Raw genomic sequence first — 20,071 nt, forward strand, 5'->3', positions numbered from 1 at the left:
TATGATTCCTCTTTTTCTAGGAGGTAAGGTACAATCTGAGTATGAATTACTTTCTCATCCTGTCCAACCGACTGCCTCAAGTACAAATAGAAAAAAAAATATATATGTACAAAAACTTGGTTAGCTGGAAGAAATTGAAGAAGCCAAGAACTGAATGCTAGTTTCCACAATAAAGCCCTAGCAAATAACTTCCTTTAGGACGCGAGGCTCGTCTCCTGCAAAGAAAACAGGGCTAATATAGCAGGGTGAGGGTGGGAAACAGAGAAAAGAAAAAGACGGCCAAGAGCTTGAGGGAAGAGGGGGAGGCAAAACCGAGCTTCCCTCTCAGGGAGGAATTACGCAAAAATGCGAGAAAGGCCGGGACCACAGGGTCGGAGCTGCTCCAGCCACCCAGGCTGGGTGTGTGCACGGTGCTTCCTGGAATTTGGAATGGATGGTCAGGCGCCTGCCGGACCTGTCCGCCCACCCCGCGCTCGTCAGGTGATGATGGGGGGAGGGGGGTGACTTCAGAACCTCCAAGTCATTAGATTTTAAATCTTCTCCGGTAGGGTTCCCCGTATACACGGACGTGGGCAGCCTGACAGTGGGTTCGCTGTGCAGCTGGTTGGGATCCTCCCTCTCTCGCTCGCGGCTTGCCAGATCCAAAACAGTCCCAGACACCCCGCAACGCGGATGGTTCCAGAAGCCGAGAATCTAGCGCGATGAATGAAATGCGAATAATATGGCTCTGGCAAGAGACTCAGACACCTTAATTTGGGGTCAGGTGGGAAACTGGAAAGGCGTCAGCTGCCGCAGGTGGCAGGTGGCGCTGGAATTTAACATTCGGGAGCCCCTACTCTACGCCAGTGAGCTCTGGCGAGCGAGCCACACTCGTTGCTCAGCTCGGTGAGGCAGTTTACCTTGCATCTGCCCTTTCCTCGGCCTGGAATGCTCTTCCCGAGACCAGTTCCTTTCAGGAATCTGCGTAGAAGCCACCTCCGCGGAGAGGCCCTTGGGGCGCCTCGGGCTCCCTGTCACACCAATGATCACTTTTGAAAGCCCTGCTTAGCAATCACCCCAGTGCTCACAGTTCGTCAGCATTTTCTCGTTTGTTTATATTTGTATATGTTCTTCTTTGTTTATGGCCTGTCTTCCCGCTAAAATACACGAGAGCAGGAACCTGGTGTGCCGTCATCCCCGCTGCGCGCCTGCAACTGCTTCCGACGCACACCGGCGCCACCGGACAGGTTTGCCGCACGCCCACAACTGGCCCGCCCGCCACGTGCGGCACCCTGCACCAGGTTCGCTGGCTCCAAACTGACTGCAGGTGATCAGCTGGCTTTCATTCACGCTAGGATCCGAGGAGGCCTAGGAGTGTGTGGGCAGTCGAGTTATGTGGACTTTACCGTCTTTTAAAGAGCTCCTGCATTGTAACTCTGAAGCTTTCTCCCCCCGCCCCCCCCCCACGAGAATTGCACGGAACGAAACAACCACACTGCCTGCAGGCTGCCTCCCAGGCCCCCACACCGGTCTGCATCACTGCCTCTGCGCGACAGGGTCACGGTCTGGGCCAGGGCTCCGTGCCGAATCTGTCCTTCGCCATCCCGTGCCTGCAACCTTCCCGTCACCACCTGCTCTCCTCCCTTCTCGACCCCTTGGCCTCGGTCTGACTTCCTCAAAACGTCCAGTCCCCTGTGCCAGTTCGACCACGGTGTCCCCTGCAGGCTCCCCTCTAACCAGCTCCTCCCGCGCTGCCCTCCCATTTCCCCTCCTTCCCTAGCCCGGAAAGGCCACTCGACAAGTATTTATGGGGCATCTACCGCGCACAGATAGCTCGCGGGGCTGCTGGAAGCCCCTTCCCAGGCCCCGCCTCAGCTCCCACCTCCCTCCACCCTCCCCACCTGCCGGGAACCCAGCGCCCCAACTCCCTTGACTGCGTCATGGAATCCACACGCTTTTTCCAGGCGTCTCACCCCACCCCCTTCCCCGGAGCCGACTCCTGATTGGTGGGCGCATGGGTCACTCTGCGGCCCCTCTCGTCTTCCCCCGCCCTCCGTGCATGGCCCCGCCCCCAGGGTGGGCTCAGGCGCCTCCTCCTAGTTTATTCGCTCCTGCTAATCGCTGGGCGAGGAGCGCGGAGAAGTTCTGGGCAAAGTCCCGGGAAGCGGTGGCGCTATCGCAGCGCCCGGGAGCCCGCGAGCCCTGCCGGGCCAAGGGACTGCAGCGCACGACAATCAGTTTGCGGAGCGGAGCGGGCTCCAACCTCTCTGTGGGCCCTCGAGTGGCCGTCCCCGCCCCGGTCTCCTGCAGCTGGTGGGGGAACTGTCAAACACACGTTGCCGGGGGACGGAAGAAACCGGGTTTGCCTACTCCCGGGTCTGTGGACGAACCTCGGAGCCCGGCACCCACCGGGGAAGTAGGCGGCGTTCCCGGTTGCAGAGCGAGCAGGTAAGCGCCGGGACGCCTGCCAGATCGGTGCCGGGGTGTGGTAGGGGCCCGGCGGCAGCGGCGGCGTGGGCTGGCTAGGGCTGCGATTTCGGAGTGGGGGCGACCAGTCTCGGCAGGACCCCGGGTCAGCCCGAGTCAGCCTCCTGCCACCGAGAAGAACCTACCCGCCGGAGGGGCAGCCCCGAGCCAAGGAGACCGTCCTCGGCGCCCGTGCCAGTCTCTTTGGACGTAGGGTTCGAGTGCTGCCCACCCCAGAGCTCTGTCCTTGGAGGGATGGTTTGGCTGGGATTGACAGGCATGAAGGCGTGGAGCTCTGGGGGGCCTGGGTCGCCGGCGCGCCAGAGGATGCTTTGCAGAGGGGCTGTCCTGGGTTGTGGGGAGGAGCGCCGGCCGCGGGGCGGGAGGTCACAGGAAACCCGTTTAATTGGACTGAGCGCGAAGCTTTACCACATCCGCGGGATGGGGCGCGGCTGGGGGACCCGGGTGACGCTGGCTTTGCAGGCACCGGCTGACTCGCTCGCCTCGTTCGCCAGGCCTGCTCCACCTAACGGTGCCCAGGCTGGGGTCTGAGGGCTCTCGCCCCTCGGGGCTTCCTAGCGCCCTGGTTATTGTCTTAGATAGTGCAGATACTTCTTAACCCTGGACGCGGCGCCTTGTTTCGGTAATGAAACTTGCCAACCTTGCGCACACTTGTACGCTCCCTCCTCCCTCTCACAAATTACCAGTCTCCCGAGTCTGGACTCTGAGCTGAGGGGACTGTGAAGTTGTCGCGTTAGATGTGTCTGGGAACTGCGTGGAGGTACATAAGGTCCCCCAGGTGTTGCACTGACCCTCAGGGTTTGACTGCGGAATGGGGCGTTTAGAAGTATTTTAAGCTTCAGACGCGAAGGAGATCCTTCCACAGACAGGTGAAAGTGTAGATTTGACTTCTGATCATGGGCCCTCTACCCCCAAGCGTGACCATACAAGGTGAGGTCCCCCTTCTGGCCCAAGGAGACCAGCCAAGCAGGCCTGGGCTGAAATGCACTGAGGCTCAAGCCCCTCCTCCAAGTTGCTAGCACACCACCTTGTTCCACATTCCTGGCAGCGCTCAACGCTCTCTGAAATTCTCTCCTCGGGCCCTTTACCAGCTGCTTTCCGCCCGCAGAATGGAAGTTCCAGGAAAGCAGCGATCTTATCAGTCTTGTTCATCACTGTCTTCAGTGTCAGCAGCCGTGCTGGACACACACAGTAGGTGTGCAAGACATACTTACTGAATGATGAAATCCTCTTTCAAATATGAGGACTGGTGATTTTCATGTGTAATTTTTTTTTTCTATCGGAGAAAATTAAATACCAATAACTCCTCTTGATTGAGTGCCTACTAAGGACCAGCTGTGTATTGGGAACTTTGTATAGATTACCTCATTCAACATGACAGTGGTCTTGCTAGCTAGATAGTTCTAACCAGGGGGGAAGTTGGGGCTCCACCAGGTTAACCAGCTTTCCCAGGATGATCCTGGCAGAACTGGAATTCCAGCTCATTTTCTCTTCTGTTGTTCTGGGCCTCTCCCAAGAAACTGAAATGTGTTTTCCACCATTACAGCCCATAGATATTGAGCTTTATTTGTAACAGAAGCTATTGCTTCGCCAAAGGAAGATTTGTGGTTTTCTCATTCAGATATAGTTTCAATAATAGTTAATAGTTAATAGGCCAGATACTACGAGGCTGCCATAAGCCCATATTATCTGATTTAATCTTCACCAGTGTTGTGAGGTCACCTCCGTTTTGCAGATGAAGAAACTGCGGCCTAGCCTCAGGGACTTGCCGGGTGGACAGTCCATTGCTGGGCTAGATTTTGTGAATAGCCCTTCTGACTGCAAATATTTAGCTCCTTCCACTGCAAAGAAATGTGTCCTGCTCCCACTACTTAATTAAAGGTTACTTCATTATTGTAGAGTCCAATTGATACAACATATTAAACTAACAGAATTTGGGCTATAAACTCTGTGCTGCCAGTATCAAGTCTCTGTTGTATTACTTTCTAAATTATTGAGGCTCTTGCTGCCATTGATTTTTGTGGTTGAGTGTATGGTTTGTGGGCCTGCTAGTTGAGGGACTGTAATGTAGGAGGAAAGGAAATTCTCCTTTCACCTAAATTTAAATTTACTTTCACCTAAATCTAAACAGAAACCCTGTGGGTTTTGCCTGCTCTGATAAGTGAAATCTGAACACAGGAATGCTTTGTGCACCTTTTTTTTTTAAGATTTTATTTATTTTTTTTTTAGAGAGGGAAGGGAGAGAGATAGAAACATCAATGTACGGTTGCTGGGGTCATGGCCTGCAACCCAGGCATGTACCCTGACTGGGAATCGAACCTGCGACACTTTGGTTCGCAGCCCGTGCTCAATCCACTGAGCTACGCCAGCCAGGACTGCTTTGTGCCTCTTAATGAAAGTGCCAGGAACATCCAGCTGGTTCCTGTGGTCCCATATGTGGAATGAAGAGTTTAGAGACCACTGTGAATCCCAAAAGCTCCTGCAGCAATCTTTTAGTAAAGTAACTAAGTTTCAACTCTTTATACTCTTGTAGTGAAACTGAGGGCAAGAAGTTACATAAGAGTGTGGTGGTTACTTCCTAAAGGGCTAGCTGCAAAATAGGGGATGGGAAGGAATTAGGGACTCTTTTTCTTCTACTTCCATTCTAGTTTTAGGGGGGTAGTATAATGTTTTTCCCTGTGTGAGGGTCTGGATGATCCAGTTTTATTTATAACATGCCTCTCAGCAGTACTATATTTTTATTTACTTATTTACTTATTTTTAGAGAGAGGGGAAGGGTGAGAGAGAGGGAGTGAAACATGTGTGGTTGCCTCTAGCACACCCCATACTGGGGATATGGCCTGCAACCCAAGCATGTGCGCTGACTGGGAATCGAACTGGTGATGCTTTGGTGTGCAGGCCCACACTCAATCCACTGAGCTATATCAGCCAGGGCTGGTACTATATTTTCCTCATTGTTAATTCCATTTCAGTAGCCCCAGGAGGGCAGGAGAATGCTCCCACCTAGAATGCCCACAGAAGTGACGGGAGTATGGGGCACGAAGGGAGATGGAAGCTGTTAGGTTGAAAACGCCTTCCGTGAATAATGGAGAGCTGCTTAAAGCAGCTGTGAATTCCTATCCTGTGTAAGTCTTACTCACCAGGTTTTTAGCCCTCTCCTCTGGAAACCTTCTTAACTTCCAAATCCTAGAAGGATTGACTTCTGTTCATACCAGGTTTATGCTCACCCCAACTCTTGTCTCTGTCCTCCTCATGGTCTCTCATACCCATGCCCTCGGCTGCCCCCGTACCATCTTAGCTCAGGGTCTTGGAGGCTTCTGTGCTCTGGCCTAACGTTGCTCACAGGTGGATTTTCCTCCCTCAGTCTCTTCCTATCACAGCCCAGTGAAGTCTTTAAACATTCATGAGAAGCTTATGTAGTGAATAATGGTAATAATAACAGCAGCAGCAGCTTATGAACTTTTTATTCCAGGGACGGTGCTAAGTGCTGCCTGTGAATTATTACATTTACTCGTCAAGAACAACAACACCCGAACTGGCACTGTCATTTGTACCCCCCGTCTCCAGACAAGGCTAGGAAAAGCTAAGTTTGCAACAGCTTCACACAAATCCAAGGTGCAACAGAGACCCAAACCCCAGGTGCTTTCTCTCTCTTCACTTAAGTGTAGACTGCTTAGCCAAAAGGCCTGATCTGGCAGCCTGGACTCCCAGTCGCCTTCGCCCCGTCATCACCCCACCCTGTGCACTGGCAGCCTGAACTTGGTGCAGCAACAGAACATTTTACCTTTTGCTCATGCGCTCCTGTTGCCTAGAAAGCTCGTTCATGTGTCTCTTGGTGAAAGCCCATGCCTTTCAAGGGTGAACTTTCATAAGCTACTTTCACCAGAATAATCTCTCTGAACTCCATCTCCTACAGCATTTTATTTTTAAAGTGAGTCCCCAGTTCAGTTTCTGACTAGTGAGTGTGTTGGATTCTTTCCTTCCTTCAGCACTTTATTCCTTTCCTAACCCCCATCCCCCCACGGGAGTGCCTCCTGGCTTAGTCACTTATGCAAATGAACTGCCTTCCTTTCTAGAATGTCAGTGCCTTGAAGGCAGGGCCAATATGCATCCCTCCTGTTTCTGTCCCTCACATTATTAAACCTGGTATTCTATCTGTACTAAATAGGTGCTCAATTAAAAAAGAGACTATAAAACAACTGTATTTGGTTATATTCTCTTAGAATATTCTGTGAAAAAGTAACTAGAACGTGGCATTGTGTTTCCTTCTTTTTGATCCACAGTACGGTAGTGCCTTCAGCAATTTATGATGAAGCAATAAAAATCCTAGTTATTCAAGTCCATGGAAACCACCTTTTGTGGTTGTTTTCACCTTGGAGACATTGCACGGAGATCTCCAACCCCCACATAAAGCAAACACTGTAGAGTAAATATCTTGCGTCTTACATGCACTATTGTTTTCATACACATGGTAATGTTATTACAAATATTAAAACTTATGGAATTGAAAATAAATGTTTGTTGATATTTTACTGATCGATGACTATTTTACATTTTATACCTGATTTACCAGATTCCCTAGGAATAAGCTCTTCTCTTAGCTCATTGCTCAGCGTGTGTACTAAGGTCAGCATGCTGCTTGCTGCCCTGCTCCCAGGCCACCTGGAAGGTGCTCTGCCCTCCCAGCGTTTGCGTATCTTTTGTTCTCCTTGTAACATTATCCTCTTCCCCCGTATTCACCTGGCTAATTCCCACTCACTCAGCACATTTCGGCATGGATGTCCCTTGTAGGAAGCCCTCCTCCGCAGACTCCAGGTTGAAGGTGGAGAATACTCATGGCACCCTGTGGCCATCCATGTTACAGGGAGTGGCTATCATACCTAGTTACAATTGTAGGTCACTTGACTGAATCTTTCCTGGAACCACTGACTCTCATCTGGCTCACGTTAGAATCACTTAGGGATCTTAAAAATCTTCACTCCAGGGCAGGCTTGTTGATTTCAAAGAGGAAGGGAAAGAGAGAGGGAGAAAAACATTGATGTGTGAGAGATATATTGAATCATTTGCCTCCTGTTTGTGCCCAGACCAAGGGACTGAACCCACAACCTAGGTATGTGCCCTGACTGGGGGTCAAACCCGCAACCCTTTGATGTATGGGACTGTCCTCAAACCAACTGGGCCTCCTGGCCAGGGCTCACTTACGGATCTTTTACAAGCATTCCCTGCCAAGGCCCCGCTCCCACAGTTTCTGGATCAGGTCAGCAGCTTGTGGTAAGGAGGGCTGGTCACTGACATCGTTTTCTCTTTTAAAGGCGTTTTCTCAGTGTATATTGTAGCTGGAGAGTACTCCACTGTGTGAATGGAACTGATTTTATCCACTTATTTCTATTTTAATAACAGTTTCATTGAGGTATACTTCACGTTTCATACAATTCACCCACTTAAAGTATACTTTTAGTATATTCACAGCTATGCAACCATCACCATAATTAATTTTAGAACATTTAGAAATTGATTTTAGAAGTGAGTTTCATCACTTCTGAAAGAAATCTGCACTAGTTAGCAGTCTCCTCCACTCCTTAACTATTAATCTACTTCAAATATGAATGGATTTGCCTATTCTGTACATTTCATGTCAGTGGAGTAATGTAGTATGTGGTCTTGCATTTAGCATGTTGTGTTTAAGATTCTTCCTTAATCTAAATTAATGTAGCATGAATCAGTACTTCATTCCTTTTTATTGCCTAATAAATAAAACTGCATTGTATGTATATGTCACGTTTTATTTATTTGCCAGTTGATGGAACTAGTAGTTTATTTTTTTTTAAAATTTTTAGCCCTGGCTGGCGTAGCTCAGTGGATTGAGCTCGGGCTGCGAACCAAAACATCGCAGGTTCGATTCCCAGTCAGGGCACGTGCCTGGGTTGCAGGCCATAGCCCCCAGCAACTGCACATTGATATCTCTCTTTCTCTCTCTCTCTCTCTCTCCCTCCTTTAAAAAAAAATTTAAAGTGAGAGAGGGAGGAAGAGAGGGAGAGGAAGAGGGAGGAAGGAAGGGAGATAGGGAGGGAGGGAGGAGCAGAGGAGGGGGGGAGAGAGAGAGAGAGAGAGAGATCAGTTTGTTGCTCCACTTACTGATGCAGTCATGGGTTGATTCTTGTGTGTGCCCTGACTGACCCAGGACTGAACTGTAACCTTGGTGTATGGGAATGATGCTCTAACCAACTGAGCTACCTGGCTAAGGGTAGAACTGGTATTTTTTAAAGCTTCCGCAGACAGTCCTAATGTGCACTTGGCAGCCAAACAGGAAGTTTTTTTTTGAGTCTTGTTCTTTGTTGTGTCTTGGTGCTGGAAAAGTGCCTGGCACCAGATAGATGTTTAATGAGCATCTGAGCAAATAAAGCATTTAACTGAAAGTGTAACTCCCATTACGTGGGTGTCATAAAAAAAGTCATTAAAAAGAGATCCTTCTAGTTGATTGTTTAGATTCTGATTTGAACAAAATAACTGTTTAAAAAATTGTGAGATAAGGAAATTTGAACATGGATGAAATGCTGTGACTTCTAGTATCTGCCTCAAAATAACCCGGGGATCAGAAGGAGTACAGCGGTAGCAAGGCTGCTGGTTAATTAATGATTACTAGAGCTAGGTGAAGAGTTCATGGGATTTTTAGTGCCATTTCCCACGGTGTCTGCTGCGCACTGGGGTGCCATGGGCCACACGTGGCTACTGAGCACTCATACTGTGGCTAATCCTTATTGAGAGTTACTGTGGCTGTAAAATACACACTGGGTTTTGTACAAAAAAGAATGTAAAATTATCTCAATTTTTTGTGTATATGTTGAAATGATAATATTTTGGATATATCATAATATACAACTAAAATTCATTTCACCTGTTTCCTTTTACCCTTTTTAACTGGCTACTTTAAAAAACTCAAATTACATATGTAGACCCTATGACAATTCCGCTGGACGGTGCTGCTCGACACTTCTGTATGTGTCTGGAATTGTTTGTAATGAGTTAAAAATGTCTAAGACATCTGAATTTTCAAAAAAATCTGGAGTAAAATGTTTTCTGTAAATGATTACTCTTATATGGAGAGACTGGGAAGTACTAATGACCTCAAAAATGATTCTTTGTAGAAGCTTTTAGCAGGCAGGCTGTAGTCTTCCAGTGTCATTCCTGGACTTCATCTACGTGAAAAGTTAAAGATTCTTCTATAATAAATGGAAAAGCAAGCCCTGGCTGGTGTAGCTCAGTGGATTGAGCTCGGATTGTGAACAGTGTCGCAGGTTTGATTCCCAGTCAGGGTACATGCCTGGGTTGCAGGCCCTGACACCCAGCAACCACACAGTGATGTTTCTCTCCCTCTCTCTCTCTCTCTCTCTCTCTATCTCCCTCCCTTCCTTCTCTAAAAATAAATAAATAAAATCTTAAAAAAAATGGAAAAGCAGCACGAGGAAGTAGAATTTCTCCTTTAGTTATTCTCCTGATTCTTTCGTCTGTTTGTTTGGGAGCCAGACAACAGTTGTTTCTAGACTCCCCGTAACTGCTGGGATGTAAGTGGAATGTACATATCTCTTAAACAATAATAACAATAATGGGTGGATTCTGAGCTGAGAAGCACATTGCTTTCCTGTGACGTTTCTTTAGACGAATGTCCCGTCTCTGTGTGGATGTCTGTGTCAACTCACAAAACAGTAGCCGAGGCGATGAACCCAGTGCTCTGAGACAGATGAGCCCAGAGGACACTCTTTCTCACCTGTGCTTTCTGACATAACGGAGTGGGCCTGGATGGAAAAATCACTTGAATGTAAAGTAGAAACCAATTCAATGGCAGCTAGCAGCCCAGCCAAGAGGTCATCAGAGGATCTGTGACTGTCACTATAAAACAAAATAAAGTTTATTATTTGATTACTCTCCATGGAGAAAATAGTAACACCTGTTTGTTTTTTCGATATTCTGTGGGTCACTTTTCTCAGTATAACATTCCTCCACTTATGTATTCAAATGTACTATTATTAAAGATTCCCGTGCTTGTTTTCGGTCTTGATATCAAATGCAATACAAGGAATTTAAAGTTACAGTTTGAATCTTAGAAAACAAATATTCTTCCCCAAATTATTTGTGGCGGGCAGTAATCTGAAATGGTTAGAAGCACAAGCTAAATAATATCTTTCTAATCTCACAAACATTATTAAACTTGAAGGAAATGCCTTCCTAGTCTGAAAGCACACAGTAGGACTTTTGTTCACACATTAAATAAGTATTTATTGTACGTGCCGGGCACTATGATGGGTACAGGGCACACGGAGGTGAATTGAGTGACTGTGGAACCTCCCTTCAAGGAATGTACGTACAGGAGGAGACACAGACGTTAAACAGTGACAGAGACTTCGTTAATTATAATGGGGATTTGTGGCTCAGAGGGAATGAGTCTGCATTTTAATTGGGACCCTGGAGGGTGAAGTTCCATTTTTCTGCAGGTCACGATTCAGGCCATGGATGGTCTGAAGCGGGGGAGGGAGGGGGATGTGGCCGGGGCATCCTCAGCGGAGCCAGACCTGGGGAGTCCTGCGCTCTCTGTTCCCCTCTGCTGACCGTGGGGGTCAGGCGGAAGTGAGTAAGCTCGAGGAGGCGTGTAACTCCTCTTCCAGGTTTTCAGCTGCTGCGATGCTGCACATAGCTTTGTTTATTTGCCACGGGAAGTTAAATCCGAAGTTGCATTTCTAGTACCTTTGTAACTAAAACTGCATGGGATCTAACAATTTGTTCTCCAGTAGAGCCACGGAAGGAGCTTAAAGTAACTCGCTGGCTCCGACTCTGGTGCAGCTCGGCTGTCTAGGAGCCGCGATGAAGTGAGTTGGGGGTGTTGGAAGGCCCCAGAGAATATAGGGAAGATCCTCCTGGGTTTTTCTCACAGGTTCAGAGCCACTTCCAGCAAGCGTTTAGTGGATGTGGAGTGAACTGATGTGTCCCTTGGAGCTTGTTGGAGGCGTTAGGGAATGGGGACCCATCCCGTCTGTAGAGGTGGCTGGGGAACAATGACAGTCATTTGCTCATTGGCTGTCCCACATCCATTTACCCGTTCGGATTTCCACGTGAGAAATCACTCCTGGGCCTTTGGATATGGTCTCCTGGGGCCGGAACGAGGGCCCCATTCTCCTCAGCTAAGCGTGGCCCCGGGAGCCTCTTGCTGGAGTCTGGGTCCAAGGCCGAGGGTCATGGAGGTTCTGCTGCCTAAGGTGCACGTCCTGACCAGACCATTTCTGTTCTGACCACATTGTCATGGTCTGGCTTCCGGTGCCCTGACCCTGTGCAACTGCTTGCTTCTCCAGCCTCCCCCCAGTTCTTTAAACTGATAGTTTCCCAATACATTTTCTGTGGTTTCACTTACCAGATTGGTTTCTGTGGCTTCTACTCAAAGGACCCCTGACCATCAAAGGCCTAGAGAGGCTTAAGTAGTTCACCCATCATCACAAGGGAAGAAGGGGCGGAGTGGGGTGGAGGCAGGACATTCTGCCTCTGTGGCCAGGCCTTCAGTGTGGTGGAAAGCACGGGACTCGGAGCCCGGGATGTGGATCCAATCCCAGCAGTGCCTCCACCTCCGTGACTCCGTAGGAGCAGAGCAGGAGCCATCAGAGACGCATTTGCTGAGAAGCGGACATTTGTACCAAGCCTGGAAGGCCCCGTACGATTGGGACGAAGGAAGGGAGTAGAATAGAAGGCGAGGCAGAAAGGACTCGGCAGGCACAGGGTGCGGGGTGAGCTGACGCACAGCACTGTAAGGAATGACGAACCCTTCACTTTATGGAGAAGGACTCTTTCAGATGAGAAAAGTGACAGGAGCGGAGAATGGAGAGGTAGGCTGGGGCCCAGCCGCAGCGGATCTTGAACCCCATAGTCGGGGTTTGGACTTTATGCTGCAGACAGTGAACAAGGAGGTGCGGGGTGGGAGCTCCCCTAGAGAAAGTACTCTAGCGAAGGGAGACTGGAACTGGGGTGCTCACAAGGGGAGAAGAAAGAAAAGACAACACAGAAACATTGGGAAGTTAGAATGAGAGCCTCTGGGAACTAGGGGGTGGGGGATGGGGTTGAGGGAGAAGGTAGAGGTGATTCTATGGGAGATAATAAACGGTGCTGGTACAATCAGGTCAAAAACAAAGTGGGTCAGTGACTTCGGGTCATAGTTTGCAAACTGGCCATGCTGGAAGTATTTGTATCATGGAAACCAGCAGAAGCAACAAACCAGGACGTCGTTTTTTCCAGAGAGCTGGTAGATAAACATTTACTAGTAACCACTGTGTGTCCTAAATATAAACTGTCTCTGAAGGATACACAAGAGATTGGTGACATCAGATTCCCCAGGGAAAGGAGAATGGTGGCAAAGGTACAGATGTGAGATTCAAACTGCACCTTCTGAATTGTGTCCCAAGTAAATATGTTACTTATTTGGCATCAAATATACTAGAAAACAAACAAAAACTGTGGCTCTAGAGTTGTAGGCCTACGTGACTGTGTTATTTAAGATGCCATTGAAAACAGATGAATAGATCTTAGGGAAAAAGAACGGTTTGGGTTTTGAACACACGGAGCTTCAAGGGGATGGGTGCGATGAGTGGAAATGACCTGTAGGTAACTCAGAAGAGGGCAAAGCTGGGGGTCACTTCTGAGAGCCAGCAGTGTAGCTGAAGTTATGGGAGTGCAGGTTTCCAAGGGAGGCCCAAGTCTATACCCCTTTTGGGCTGGTCCCAGGAGAGAGAGGGGAATGCATGTGGGATCGTGGCGAACGCCAGCCAAGAGGTAGGTAGGGAAAGGGTAATTAGTCACAGAGGTAGGAGGATGGTATAATGATACAACATTAATAGCAGCTTCCTTTTACGGATGGCCTACAAAAAGCAAGGCACTATTCTCAGTACTTTTTGAAAGAACATCACCTGACTTAATTCTCAGAACTGCTCTCCGGGGTGGGTATTATTTCCATGACGGCTAGTGAATAGAGGAGGACAATTCCCCCCCCCCCCCCAAAACAAACAAACTAGAAAAGAGCTCCTGGAGGGATGTTCATAGGGCATGACCTTGAAATGTAAGATATCAAAGGTGAAGACACTTCAGGGAAGAGGGGAATGATGAGCAAAGGCTGACAGTGAACTATTAGATGTAGGCAGAGGTGCATGGGAGTTTGCCGGTGGTGAGTGGCTGCCCCGTTCTCTGGCAATTGGAGAGCCACAGAATGTATTTGAGCCAGGAAATATGCTTTAATCAGTTTGTGCTCTTGAGCATTTACTCAGCATTCATTGTCCGAGGCGAGGTCTGGCAGGAGACGGGAAGCATCGCCATGGCACTCTGAGATACGGCCCGTCGAGGGCCCGCGAGCACGGGTGCTCCGTCTGCAAACAGGAACCGTGACGGCCCGTGCCAGCCCTCTCTTACTTCGTGTTGTTTTCCTCTCCCGTGGAACTTTGTTGTAATGAGTCTCGTTTTCTCTGACAGATGTTTGGTCAAGTGGTTTCCATGACAAAGTCCCGATTTTAAAAACTAATAACAAAACCTGCCACACATGGGGAAAAAAAAGCCCTCAAAACAAATGGTGTACAAAACATGTTCCTTCTGAAGGGTTTACAGTGCACTGTAATCATTAACCAGTCTTTTCCTATCAAACAGCCAACTGACACAGAGAGCTCTGAGACAGTTCTTCCGTCACCGCGTCGTAAGGCTAGGGTGGCAGGTATTGGAAGTGATCTTCAGTTAGCCTTCCCGGCGTTCTGGGCAGACTTGGCCCCTGTGCCAGCTGCAGCAGCTCCAGGGCTCCGAGGACACCCACAGCAACTCTCTGTCCCGTGTCACAAACAGCGAATGGACCCTAGGACGATAGTCAGAGCAGCTCTCGACCGACCTGCTGGGAACTACGGCGGCATCACCCGAGTTAAAAAACTCCAGGCCATCTAGGAGCTTTTCCCCAGAACAACCATCCATCGTCTCCTGCATCTCGGCAAACCAGCCAGCAACGTGAGCTGCGTGGCAGCCCAGCACAGGTGCATAGCCGGCCCGATGTGGCCTGGGTGGTTCAGGATAATCAGCCGAGCCGTGGAGCCAGCTGCTTCCACTGGGGGGTCATCTTTGCTGCTGCCAGCCACGTGGCCTCAGCGAACATTTTTGAAAGACACATCTTGACATTGAAGCCCACATTTTCCCCAGGGAGGGGTTCACTCAAAGCTTCCTGGTGCGTTTCCATAGACTTTTTACTTCAGTTGTAACATTGACTGGAGTGAAGGTGACCCCCACGCCTGCTGGGGTTGAGAACACCAGTCCGCATTCAGGGATACTACCAGTGCCACCGTTTGCAGACATCCCGGAGGGGCAGCGCAGGGGATCGTCGGTGGATGCGTTGGCAGCAGGATGCAACCCCGAGCCTCAAGCAGTGCTTCCGCTGGCACTGCCATCTTTACTGGTGACTTTCCACCCCTTGAACCAGGGCATGTTAGCACTGGCAGCTGCACGTTGTTGCCGCTCAAACCAGAAATTGGCACAGATGCCACTGTGTCAGGGTTGTAGCCAATTTTCCTAATGCAGGTGCTGACTTTTTAAACTATCCTCTCTCTGGCTGCAGAGCAGGTCGGTGGAATCTATTTTGTTCACAGCAACCATCCGCTGTTTCATGCCCTGTGAGTGAGCCAGGAGGGCACACTCCCGGGTCTGCCAGCTGTGGGAGACACCTGCTTCAAGTTCACCAGCACCAGCGGCTGCAATCAGGGCAGCCCAGTCAGGTGGGGATGTGCCTGTAGTAGTGATTTTGATAAATTCCCCATGTCCTGGGGCATCAGTGATGCTCACATAGTACCTGGTGCTCCCAGATTTCAACAGAGAGCTATCAGCGGTGATACCACGGTCACGTTCAGCTTTCAGATTATCCAAGACCCAGGCATACTTGAAGGAGCCCCTCCCTGTCTGAGCAGTGCCCTTATCAAATTTCTCTCTGCATTTTTATTTATTTTTTAAAATCCCACCATGTTCGTAGATCAGATGGCCGGTAGTGGTAAATTGCCAGCATCTACATGCGCAGTGATGATGATGTTGATATGTGTCTTTTTCATTCCCATTCTGGCTTTGATTTAGTAGTGGTTTTACAATACCTGTGTTCTGGCAACGGACCCATTGCAAAAAAAAAAAAAGGCTGGCTCAGAAATTTCTAACATTTATGGTCCTGTAGCTTCAAAAATCACTACTCACACAGACAGACTATTTCTACTGATGGCTGGTAATTGCATGAAGCAAGAACAATTGAATATTTTCTCCAACAAGTAGCCTTTGGTTTCCACACTTCTTTGTGTACTTATTACAGAGTTTACAGACCAAGGCTTTGTGCCCAGGAGAACTCAGCGTTTTGATTCCAGCTTCAATCTCCACACTCTCAGGTTTCCTTTGGAAATACTCCATGAGGGGATGCGAACCCGGCCCATAAGTTGTTGTGCAGGCTGAGTCTGCACAGAGAACCAATGGAAACTTTCAGCATGTTCATCCAGTCAAGGACTGCAGAGTGTTGAACGGTCGTCAATATCGAATTAATCACCCAAAGCCAGTTCTAGACATGACATCAGCTTCATTAAGCTAAAAGAAGTAGTAGGAGACTGTAGGCACTCCAAGACAGCAAATATTTCTAATTTTGTATCAATTACACGGTCTGTGATCATCTTCCAGCATGCTTCATTGTTTTCAGTTATAATACCAGCAATATCACAATTTTCTCTGACTTCAAACCTGAGTTTACATATCACATCCCACACTGAGGGAGAAAGAAAGGTGGGAATTGGATCCTCTGGTAGCATCTGCCCCTGCTGGGGTTCCTAGGCTGGGGGACACGGCCAGGAGGTCCCTGAGGGTGTAGCAAAAGCCTGGGGTCCACGTGGATCCCTCCGTCCGCCCTGCTGAGGCCCACCTGCCGGGAGGTCCACAAAGGGGCACACAGGTGCAGTGGGTACCTCGCTCCTTTCCATCCACGACTTCCGGCACCCGATCTTAGTTGTTTTTTGGACTCAAGCTGAATTTGCCTATTGTGGTCATGTATTGTTCATCTGTTTTCATTTTATCTGTCAATAAATTATGGGCTGGACATTCTATTTTCCAGAAGACAGCGAATAGGGAATCAGGAAAGTGGAGGTGAATTTTTTTTGTGTATGATTTATATATGATTTATAGAAATATTGTTCTTTACAACACATACATGAGACACTGAGCGTGTATCAGCGGTCCTCTGATATTGGAGCTACACATGTGTACCAACAGTATAAAATTTCACTCCAATTAGCTTTTCAACGCAGTCTTTCCCCAGACTATTGTTGTTGTAAGTTTGTTGTACGCGAGCTGTTAGGAGTAATACCAAGAGTGAGGTGTCAGATGGGAGGAAGTGACACATATGAGGAAAATAACAGTAACTGTGGCCTAAACATGGTTCAGAAAAAGGTCTGTCTGGACTTCTTCATGCCGACCCGCTTAGACTCCTGACTTGTAATTCCTGTTTTTCTAGTCTTTGACCCCCGGCCAAAATACCATTCCAGCTTGTTTGTTACTCTGGGTTCTGCATCATTTGTTTCTTGATTAAGGACCTGAAAGCCTCTTTTGTTCTCTGGCATCTGCAGGTCGTACTTTAATGTGGTACGTGCATGGGTGTAGGTGGCTGTTTATATAAGATAGCTGCCGTTTCTGACCCATGGATTAAGACACCTTTATCTGACCAGTGCTGGGTGACCAGAAGGACAGGATGCTGGAGTTTGGGTCTTTGTAAAATGTGTGATGTGTGGTTCTGAGAGATTTTCCTTTGTGGCTAAGAACTGCACAGATTACTTGGGCAAAATAACCATGTTCTTGGGGCTTACTCTGGCTAGTGAACTCATGCAGAGGTTTGGCATGTGAGGGACTTTCCCATACCCTCCTCCTCTCTCAGAGGAGTCGTGTGAGAATTAGCCAAGTATTGATACATGTGAAGGGGGTTCTGGAGGGCGCGCGAGCCACGTGATTGCTGGCTGGGCAGGGAGCCAGCTGGAGGAGTGTGGCCCCTTCGAATGGGATTCCCCGTGTGGCGGTCCCTGATGGTTTTCTCTGAGTTGGTGGCCTAAACTTCAGTAGTGTCACCTGCAGGCCTTGTGAAAACACAGATTGCTGGGCCCCGCCCCAGAGCTGCTGATTTGGTGGGTCTGTGGTGAGGCCCGAGATTCTGTGTTTCCGACAAGTCCCCAGGTGATGCAGATGCTGCTGGCCCAGGGACCCCTCTGAGAATCCAAGCACCAGCTCAGTGGGCAAAAGACTCTGAGCCTCCCTCCACCAGCCCCGAGTCCACTCTGATTCAGGGAAGAACTAGAGAATTCTGGTTATCATAACCTCCATATCTTGCCTAGCATTTCCACACTTGTAAATCACTTCAATATACTTCTCACAACAAAGCAAAAGCTTGTGAGGTAGGCAGGATGGGAACTAGCCTTGTTGTATGGGAGGGGAAAATCCAGCTGAGGACCTTGAGTGGGGAAGTGATATACCCCAGGGGCAAATGGCAGAGCCTGAGACGTGCATCTGCATTTTCTTACTGTGGCCTGAGGGTAGCCTTTGTGTTCCTTGTCTTTAAAGGTAGTGGAAAGCTTAAAGGTCATGTGCTCTAATAATGGCTTAGTTTGTTTAAACTGCCCTTTCTACTCAATCAGCCTTTCGTTCTGGAACAATTTTAATCATTTTTTTAATCCTCACCTGAGGATGTGTTTACTGACTTTTAGAGAGAGGAAGTGGGGGTGGGGAGAGACAGAAACACTGACGCGAGAAGCATCCATTGGTTGCCTCCCATACGCACCTGGACCAGGAATGGAACCCGTAACTTAGGTATGTGTCCTGACTGGGGATTGAAGCCTCAACCTTTGGCTGAGCATACGGGTTGATGCTCTAACCAACTGAGCCACCCAGCCAGGGCTAGAATAGTTTTAGATCTCCAGAAAGGTTGTGAAGATAATGGCAAGAGTTCCCATATGTCCCCTCCATCATTCCCCCTATGACTACTACCTTACAGTAATGAGGTACATCTGTCACAATTAAAGGAGCCAGTACTGATATATTACTGTTGGTGCAAGTCTACACCTTATCCAGATTTCCTTGGTTTTTACCTAATGTCCCTTTCCTGTTCCAGGATCCCATCCAGGGTTCAACGTTATGTTTAGTCATCACGTCTCTTCTTGGTTGTCACAGTTTCCGAGGCTTTCCTTGTTTGCGATGAGCCTGACAATTGTGAGGAATGCTGGTCAGGTATTTTGTAGAATGTCCCTCAGTTGGCATTTGTCTGATGTTTCTCTCGTGATTAGGCTGGGGTTGTGGGTTTTGGGGGGGAAGGCCACAGAGGTAATGCCATTTTCATCACATCGTGTTCGGTGTACGCTCTGCCAACTTGATGTGTCCGTGCTGATGCTGACCTTGGCCCCCGGGCCGAGCTAGTGTCCATCCGGTTACTGCGCTGTGAAGTTACCCCTTCCCCAGCCCACTGCGCGCAGCCCACACTGAAGGAGCGGGGAGTTATGTCCCGTCTCAAGGGCGGAGTATCTGCTGGGTTATTTTGCTCAGCATGTAGGTTTGTCTATCCTCCCCCATTCGTTGATTTATTTATTCAGTTAATCAGTGTTTATATCAGTATGGGTTTGTGGATATTTGTTTGGCTTATTAATACAATAGCCCTTTATGTATGTCAGTGTTCCAATTCTTCCAGCTTTGACTCGAAGGAGCTTTTTCAGTTGACTCCTGTGTCCCTTTGACACAAGCCCATCATTGTCTGTGTTGGAAGTGCATCCTCACTTCCCGGCACTACAAGATGCTCCAGACCCACCTGGTGTAATTTCCGTCTCAGTCCCAGAATCATATTTTTAAGGTTGGGCTCGATCCACTGACTTGATTTCACCGTCCACTCCCTGAGTCACTACCCACAGCGGAAAACATGAATCTGTCACATGGTGAAACTAAGGCAGTTGGCACCTGGGAAGGTGAAATGGCCTACTCGAGGTCACACACAGTTGTTTGCAAAGCCAGGGCCTGAGCAGGTCCAGGTCTCGGTGCCCTGGGCTTCTTTCTGGTCCTGTGCCTTCTCTGCCAGTTTATGCCGGCAAATTCTGCCATTCGGCACCTGGCTCAGCATCCTCCCCTCACCCAAGGGTGCCTAGGTGATCAGATGCGAGCTCAACTGCACGTGCTACTGTCTACCCAGGACAGATCCCAGCAGAAAGGGGCAGAGAGTACGGGCCCGATTCTCGTGGGTTCTTGTGGCCAGCCCGTGTTTTTCTATCAGAGTATGGCTTTGGAATGGTGAGCACGTTAAAAACCCACAGATCTGACTGCTGACATCGGCCCTTTGTAACTGTGGTCTGAGCACATGACTGGCCTCTGTTTTGTGGGGTCCGAGGGAGGCTCGTAGAATCCGCGCACTCTTTATTTGGGTTTTCCTCCTTTTCACAGGGGAGGCAGAGTGAAGTGATTGTAAGCCTCAAAACTCAAATTCGACTTCATCCTAGGAATTCTTGGGCTCTGCCACAAAGACTGAGCTGAACACACTGGTTTTTGGTGTCCTGAAGGCCCCAAGAGC

The 20,071-nt window shown here is 48.8% G+C and overlaps 1 protein-coding gene and 1 long non-coding RNA gene across 7 annotated transcripts in view; one reads left to right on the forward strand and one right to left on the reverse strand.

Annotated features, from left to right (window-relative positions):
* The first annotated feature begins 2,090 nt into the window (after nt 1–2,090).
* OSBPL3 (oxysterol binding protein like 3) overlaps nt 2,091–20,071 on the forward strand; it is a 160,311-nt gene continuing 142,330 nt past the window's right edge. For all 6 annotated transcript variants that reach the window (XM_036010488.1, XM_028526160.2, XM_028526161.2 and 3 more), the window contains exon 1: nt 2,091–2,427. The gene's annotated coding sequence lies outside the window, so the exon portion shown is untranslated. The remainder of the gene's footprint in view (nt 2,428–20,071) is intronic.
* On the reverse strand, nt 3,702–5,231 carry LOC118497043. The gene is made up of 2 exons (XR_004899589.1): nt 4,843–5,231; nt 3,702–4,649 (listed from the first exon to the last, which is right to left on the reverse strand). It is a non-coding gene; the product is annotated as an uncharacterized LOC118497043 (long non-coding RNA).

Source organism: Phyllostomus discolor, chromosome 10 (genome assembly GCF_004126475.2).
Source record: "Phyllostomus discolor isolate MPI-MPIP mPhyDis1 chromosome 10, mPhyDis1.pri.v3, whole genome shotgun sequence".
In the NCBI taxonomy this organism is placed as follows: Eukaryota; Metazoa; Chordata; class Mammalia; order Chiroptera; family Phyllostomidae; genus Phyllostomus; species Phyllostomus discolor.